The sequence below is a fragment of a genome, unplaced genomic scaffold (genome assembly GCF_019419815.1).
Source record: "Pyrus x bretschneideri cultivar Hongxiangsu unplaced genomic scaffold, Pyrus_bretschneideri_v1 Contig41, whole genome shotgun sequence".
Classification (NCBI taxonomy): domain Eukaryota; kingdom Viridiplantae; phylum Streptophyta; class Magnoliopsida; order Rosales; family Rosaceae; genus Pyrus; species Pyrus x bretschneideri.
The window spans coordinates 1,593,814-1,602,092 of record NW_025999735.1 but is presented as its reverse complement, the minus strand read 5'-3'; the positions used below and the strand labels follow the sequence as shown (position 1 = coordinate 1,602,092).

The 8,279-nt window shown below is 39.2% G+C and overlaps 1 long non-coding RNA gene across 4 annotated transcripts; it reads left to right on the top strand.

Annotated features, from left to right (window-relative positions):
• Positions 1–1,796: 1,796 nt before the first annotated feature.
• LOC103959442 lies at positions 1,797–5,413 on the top strand. Of its 4 annotated transcripts, none has more exons than XR_007251572.1 (3): positions 1,797–2,954; positions 3,255–4,430; positions 4,903–5,413. It is a non-coding gene; the product is annotated as an uncharacterized LOC103959442 (long non-coding RNA). The 4 variants fall into 4 exon arrangements; XR_007251571.1 differs by having other exon boundaries at positions 1,798–2,954; positions 3,163–4,430; XR_007251570.1 differs by having other exon boundaries at positions 1,800–2,954; positions 3,228–4,430.
• Positions 5,414–8,279: the final 2,866 nt, after the last annotated feature.

Sequence of the window (8,279 nt, the reverse complement as noted above, 5' to 3'; positions counted from 1 at the left end):
ATTAAATTAATGGCACATCTAGTATTATACCATTTTTGGTCATTTTACACAGTCACAGCTGTTTTACATAAAAGTTTACCAAACACTATCATACTGTTTTTTTTTCCAAAAGCACTTTCACAAAAAAGTTTACCAAACACTCTGCTGGCTTTTTTTCACAGCCGTTTTTTTTCACAGCACAACAGAAGCAGCTTTTTTTCAAAGCACAGCAATACCAAACCAGCCCTTAAGCGCATTCACATCCACTAGTTAAGTCAAACATGATAGCTCCTCCAACCAAGTGGAGACAGCAACCCCTAGGGCATGGGCTAATTTTTCTTTTCCTTCTTCTTTCTTGCCTATTTTATTCTTTATTCTTTTCAATTTTTTAAAAATAAATAAGAAATTCAGTTTTAAGATTTACAAAAAGGACGAGGAGGGTATGGTGAGCAAATTTTGAGGTACAAACAGATTATCCCTAATGTTTTTGCGTATGGGTATCTGCATTGATTAAATTTAATCACTAATCCAATGAATGATCCTAGCTACATATATAATAACTTGTTTTGTGAACTTTTGATCCATCCCTCTCCTTTTAAGGAAAATAGAACAGAAAAAGAAAAGAAAAGAGTTGCAAAGAGGTGGCTTAAAGTGGAATGTAATACACTGTTTTTTAAATATTTGACAAGTGAGTTTCAATAATTTCAACCTCGTGTTCAACATTGGATGACCGGACTGGGCTTCCAGGGAGAAAGGTGCATCATCTCATCATCAAAAGATTCAAAATATATGGAATGCCATTGCAAACAAGGAAAAGCGTAGTTTGATCATTACAGCTGGCCAAAAGAGATAAAGCCACTTGCATGGTTGCATGCTAGCTATTTTAGGATGGACTGCTTTCACTTTCAGCCCATCCTCGACGACCTAACCCTAAACTGGATGACGATGAGCACATCTCGCTTTCGGCATGATGTCAAGTAAGAGGAACCCTAGTTTTTTCCATGGCTAGTGAGATTTTTCACCCCTTTTAAAATCTCCAGCGTACTCATGAGCGCAAAAAATATATGAACTCGTAAATTTAGAGTGCAAATGATTACAAGTTTGTGTGAAAACCGACTCAAATTGAAAATACTAGGTCATTTAATTTGTAATGTGATGTTTGTATAGTAGTTAGCATTGGTTCCGTATAACATTGCATTGTGCTATCTATTTGTCTTTGTGCATGAAAGTGCCACATCCTACTTTGAAAAAGTAATGACCAAAAGTCTTCTATTTAGATATTGCTGCTATACACTGTTAGTGGCCGCCTACAAATTAACAGGGTTTTAATGGTCCCCTCTCAGACTCTTCCTATTCTTTTCCCACGAGTTTGTTTCAAGTTTTCAATCATAAACGAAAGCAAATAAAGCCAGCTTGCTCTTAGCACTTTGGTGGACTTGTTGGTATATATCATATATGGTTGGTAAATGAAATAGACGATGAGAGTAGAAATTTTACATTCGGGAAAGAAAGGACATTGGATGTGCTTATAAAAGATTTAGCTACTTCCAATATTACTAGTTGATTTTATGGAACCCCAACTTTCTTCAAGAGGAAGTCAGTGAGAAACCAAAGTCAGTCCACTCAATACAAACCTTCTCTTTGGTCTATCGTAGCCTTTTATTGTGTTTATACTCTTATGATTGGTAGCAAAAATGCAGAAGTCAGCTTGTAACCAAGAGTAGATCACTTCATAATTCATTTATACAAGCTCAAATATAGCTGGATACAATTAAGATCCATTAATTTGGATAGAAAGATTACAAGCCCAAATTTTATACTTAAAAATCTATTGGGTTGATTTACAAATATTCGAGCTTGAGAGAGAGGGGGGCTTTTGATTTTATAAATTGTGGAATGAATAAACAATGACAAACTGCTGTAGTAAAACTATAAACAAAAATGCTTTAAACAAAAATTAATTTCTAGGCACTCAATTTTATGCTTATTTTCGGAAGGGATATATAGAATGCATAGCAAGAGCACATTTGATCATCCATGAGGTTGAATCCAAAAGGTTACTGGTTGTGAATGGGAGAAAGATTGGTATAAGTGTAATAATCGATCAGTATACCAACATTTACACTTACCTCAATTTTTCTTCCATTCAAAACCAGCACGATGTTAGATTTCAACTTCATGGATGAACAATATGCTCTTGTTTTGGATTCCAACGAGCCAAGGTAGACTCCAACCGAGTCCCAAGGGACATTCTTCGCCATGTATTCCTCCACTGCTTCATTTGAAGCTTTATATAAATGTTTTAATTTTGCCTCGTCTTCTAAATGATTCAACATCTTAGTCGCGCCCTCCATGTTGTAGTTGTGGCATGCAACCGTAAGTGTATCTGATCTTACAATCTTGAATTGATGAGGTTTGCTGATCCATCCGCGGGAGGTTATTCTTGAATCGGTTACGATAACAATCGTATTATATAAATCCAATAGAATATTAGTAGTTCCGTGTTCTCGTAGAAGGCCTAAAAAAGTTCGAAAATCCTTCTCTAAATCATTAGCAATGGTGATTACTTGTGTCGAAGTTTCTTTTTCTTTTTGTGCTCCACTCTCTTTATAAAGCATGTTAACAAAATAAAGAATAAGAGTACAAAGCATATCTCATAAATAAAGAGTAAAAGCATAACCTCATACATATACATAACAAAACAATTCTGCTGTAATATAATATTAGCTAATGAATTAAACCCTCCATCGCTCTAACCCTAAACTACCCGCCAAAGCCCCCCTCGCTCCCTTCTCAACCCCAAAGCCCTCTCTCTCAAACACAGTGATAAACCGTAACTGCCCACAAAGCCCAGTCCCTTCCTCTCTCTGACAAAGCCATGAACTGCCGACTGAAAGCCAAATCAAAGGCCAAGTCCCTGGTGGGATCAGTATCCTGGAATTGGAAGAATTCAGCCCAAGCGCCAAAGCTCCTAGGTGAGTTGTATGCTTTTCGTTTTTCTTTTAGGGTTTGTGAGGAGGAAATAATTTCGATTTTGCTGATAACATGCTTTGATCGTTTGAGCAAACATACTAAACAAAATTTGGTTTTTGGCTGCTGTGCGTGAATTTAATTAATTCATACCGAATTTTTTGTGTGCATAAAACTATATCCCTTTTAATATATCGTATATGTATCTTTTAGGGTTTATATAATAGCAGCTAGATGTATTGTGGTTAGCTGGGTAGAATTCTGAACAAATTTCGCAGGAGTGCATTCAAACGGATTTTCTGTAGACATGGTTGCAGAGTTCATAGCAGCGGAACTCCACTCGGAGTGATTGCCATTTCTGAACCCGTCACATGAAGGCATGTGATGCAAGATCAGCCTGTATGAAGGTCAGTTGAAATTCTAAGTTAGCTAAGAAAGTCGTATCATACAGTGCAATGTGCATAGCTGATAACTGCATGTGCATCATCCGAGCTAACTGTAGGCAAAATGCCAGTTTTTAAAGAAAAACAAAAATGTGAACCGCTCCGGAGACCGAAGAGTAAGGGTTTGGTTGTAAGCTTGTACAAAACCAGTGGCCTAACAAAATAATAAGAAGGTTTCTTTAGCTAAAATGGTCATTGAGATTTGTCTAACTTCTCACTTTGGTCTTTGAGATTTGAAATCAATGGAAGTAGTCCATGACCATCAATCATTTTCGTCATTTGGTGAAAAATTATGTAAATAATGATCATAATAACAAAATTACCCTCAATATAATAAACAATAGGTCAAAATGATTTGGCAAAATTTGAGGATATTTTTGTCATTTTATTCTTATTTTATGGAGATTTTCATGGAATAACCAAAATGATTGATTGTGGAAAAATTTAGGGACAAATTCTATCGATTTCAAATCTCAGGGACCAAAGCGCGGAGTTATGCAAATCTCAAATACCATTTTAACTAAAAAGTATAACAAGAAATCCATAAGGGGTTTGGTTGTAAGCTTGTACAAAACCAGTTTTAAATTTTTAATATTTTCTTTTTCTATGGAATTATAAATACTATCTTTATTGTTTAAATAATTAGTTATAAGGGTAAAGTTATCAATTTATCAGTAAAAATTTGACCAAAAAGGTTATGTAAAAGTGAATTAAAAATTGAGGAGTGCTAGTGTAAGGTCTCAAACTTAAATTTATGAAATCGCCTATAAACCTCAGGGGTGTTAGTGTAATTATCAAACCCCAAAAGTTAGTATATAAGGGAAACCTCTTATCCCTCTAACCAATAAACTACCAGCCAAAGCCCCCCTCCCTCCCTTCTCAATCTCGCTGTGGCCCAAATCTAACCTCAAAGCCCTCGCTGGCTCTCTCTCTGAATAGCCATGAACCGTCGACTGACAGCAAAATCAAAGGCCAAGCTCCGCATGGGACCAGGATTCTAGCAGGTGATGAACTCAGCCCAAGAGCCGAAGCTCCTAGGTGAATTCCGGACTCATTTTGGTGTGCTTTTGGTTTTTAGTTTTACGGTTTGTGAGGAGGAAATAATTTCGATTTCGCTGATAACATGCTTCGAGTTTGAGCAAACATACTAAGCAAAAAATTGGTTTTAGGCTTCTGTGTGTAAATTTAATTAATTTGATAACTAATTTTTGTGTGTGCATAAAACCCTATCCCTTTTAATATATCGTATATGTATCTTTTAGGGTTTATATAAATAGCAGCTAGTCATTTTGTGGTTACCTGGGCAGAATTCTGAACAAATTTCGCAGGAGTTGATTCAATTATATGTATATATGTATATTTGTGGCATGCATATGATGGGCTTTGTTAATTATCTTTATCAAGATGCCTCTTACCATACACAGAAATGCATACATACATATGTACAGATACATACTTATATATGATACATTATTAATTTTTTCTGTACTTTTCCGTAAATTAAAAACAGATAAGAAGAAAGAGGAAAATGCTGTTGAAGACACTTTGACTGAACTCAACGTCTAACTTGAGGATACAACTTCAGAGAAGAAAACTTGTGAGCCTGAGAAATGTGTCAACAAAGTTTGTCGTGTTTGCCTCAAGGTTGGCCACTGGACTTGTGAGTGCTCCTACCTCCGTCGTGTCCCAGCTGGCGTAACTGAGGTTGGCAAGGGCTATGTAATAGTTTGTTTGCGTTGTCCTTCAGTGCGTAACAGGTGCAAGCATAATATCGGCCGTGCTGTTTACGTGTATTGTTATATATGTAAAGTGTGGGGTCAGCACATCACTGGTGAGTGTTCGAAGATCCCAAGACGAACGAAGGAGGATACAAAGGAAAATGCGTTGAACCTGTATCTCAAATGATATGATCCTGCTGAAGCGGAGGATTGGGATGTACGAATGCTGGAGCAGTTGTATCGTCTAGGGACGTTATTTCATGGTAGTTGCTTAATTTTCTCTCTATTTTCTTTAGTTTGGGCACTCTGCCGACCCTGAGTATTTAGGGGCCCTGTGCAAAAATTAGATGGAGACCCTTCATTTTTTTTTTTTTTTTTTTATGTTATTGTAGACATCGAAATTTCGGTGAAATGAATGTTAACCAATAATTAAAATTTCAACGCTCACGTGTCACATAAATTTTACATGTAGCGTGTGACTCAACGAAAAATCGAAATAAATTGGAAAAGTCATCAAATAGGACACTTGTCAATACCTGGCAGAAATGATTTATTTCATCTGATTATTTAAATCCAAAAATCAAGTTTTGGAATTCTATAAATAGGAGGCCAAGGCATTCATTTTGGGGGGAAGGGAGAAAGAAAGAAGAGAAAGAAGGAAGAAGAGAAAGAAAGAAGGGAATTCACATCACACCAAAACCTTGAAGCTTTGAAACTCTAAAGCTCTCAAGCAAATCCCGAAGGATCAAGAAAACACTCTTCGTTCTTCGTCAAATCCTCCTTCAAAGTCAAGCCCCAACGGCCCTTGAAGAACTTCCACCGATTCAAGATCAAGCCCCGACGGCCCTTGAAGAAAGTGTTCATCAACTGTTCAACTCAAGATCAAGCCCCGACGGCCCTTGAAGAAAGTGTTCATCATCCGTTCATCCTAAAGATCAAGCCTCAACGGCCCTTTGGATCAACAACCTCAACAAATCCACACATACAATCGTTCTTCAAGATTAAGCCCAAAAGCCCTTGAAGATCCGCTCATCCATCAACCTTCAAGAGCAAGCCCAAAAGCCCTTGAAGAAATCCATACACCCGTTCTTCGAGATTAAGCCCAAAAGCCCTTGAAGATCCGCTCATCCATCAACCTTCAAGATCAAGCCCAAAAGCCCTTGAAGAAATCCACACAACCATTATTCAAGATCAAGCCCTGACGGCCCTTGAAGAAAGTGTTCATCCGTTCATCCTAAGATCAAGCCCCAACGGCCCTTTGGATCAACAATCTCAACAAACCTATACACCCATTCTTCAAGATCAAGCCCAACGCCCCCTTGAAGATCCATTCATCAACTGTTCATCCTTAGATCAAGCCCCGACGGCCATTTGGATCAACAACTCATCCACAAATCTACACCCTACGAAGATAGAATCAGAGGATCAAATTACAAAGAGATTGTAACCCCAAAATCATTAAATACAAAAAATATATTTTGTACACGTATTCTTGTTTCTTGTTTCAGGAATTTTTCGTGTTCACAAATTTGGCACACCCGGTGGGATAATCTCTACCTCTCATCTCTGTCTCCGTTCAAGATATTCAAGCACAGTCCATGGCTTCAAACAAAGAACAAGTCATGACTATCGGCACTACCTCCATTGAAAAACAGCTGGTTCAGATGAAGGAAACAATTGCAAGGCTGATAAAGACTGCAGAGGAGAAAAACTTGCAAACCGCCGGACTCATCAACCGTCTGGAGGCGCAACATGGTGTCATAGTGAATTCAAGCTCTCTTCCAACTAAGAGGACCGAAGAAGGCTTCAACCCAAATGCCTACGAACTCATGTCAAAGGTTGGGCATGACTTTGCTTCCTCTTCAAATCTTGGAAAGAAGGTTTCAAACACCGTCAACGACAAAGATCGCGACCTCACCGAGACTCAAAAGAAGTTGAAGGAGCATGATTATGGAGTTGACAACAACAAGGCTGGACTTGGCTTCACACCAAATGCACCCGTGAAGATTTCAAGCAAAGTGAAGAAAGCTAGCGCTCAACACATCAGCGTGAGCATTGAACAAGACCAAGAAGAGCCTAAACCCTTCTCTCGGACGTCGGTCTTCAATAGGATGAGCCATTCAAGCTCCAGAACTTCAGTGCTTAATCACATTGGTGGTCAAGACCGAACCTCTGTCTTCAAGAGGCTTAACGCGCCGACATCCCAAAGCTCTGTTTTTGAAAGGTTGTTAAAGCCTAAGAAACAAAGCAACACATCTGTCTCTCCTCTGCGACGATCAGTTTCAGAAAGATTTGAAGATGATGGTAAGCCTTTTGGAAAGAGGAAGACAACACCAAAGGAAGAAAAGCTCGATGGGTTAGGAGAAAAAGACGACGCTCGAAGCTTGATTCCTTCAAGGATGAAGCGCCAAGCAATCCTAGAGGTCGACACAAAAGGACCACTGAAGGTAAGGAGGCGCATCATCGTCCACACTGGCAAATCTTCATGCCAACAAACCCAAGAGAACGGCACTGAAGAGGAGATCCAAGATGTTTTCTACATCACGGTTCAAGAAGGTAAAGAAGACGAAAGCCCGAGGAAATACTCAGAGTCCTTACTCTCCGACCCTGATCCAAGCGGCAGTACAACCATGCAAGTCATGACCACTGGAGAAACTTCAATCGATGAGCAGTTAGCTCAGATGAATGAAGCAATCGCAAAGCTCACACAGACTGTGGAAGAGAAGGACTTGCAGATTGCCGCACTTGTCAACCAACTAGATGCGCTGCCCGACGTGAAAGTCGACCCAAATATCGGCCTATTAAAGAAAGAAGACGACGAAGAAGAGGAGCCACCAGCGGAGAAAGTTGAAGAGAAGCCGAAGCTAGACCAAGCAACGGCATCCATGGGATCTCTCTCTATCCAGCAGCTACAGGAGATGATCGCAAGCACTGTCAAGACACAGTACGAAGGAAGCTCGCATGACTCCGTACTGTACTCAAAGCCTTACTCCAAGAAGATTAATGCTTTGAAGATGCCAAGGGGTTATCAGCCCCCAAAATTCATGCAGTTCGATGGAAAAGGCAACCCGAAGCAACATGTCGCCCATTTCATTGAAACTTGCAACAATGCTGGGACAGAGGGAGACTACCTCGTCAAACAGTTCGTGCGTTCACTAAAAAGTAACGC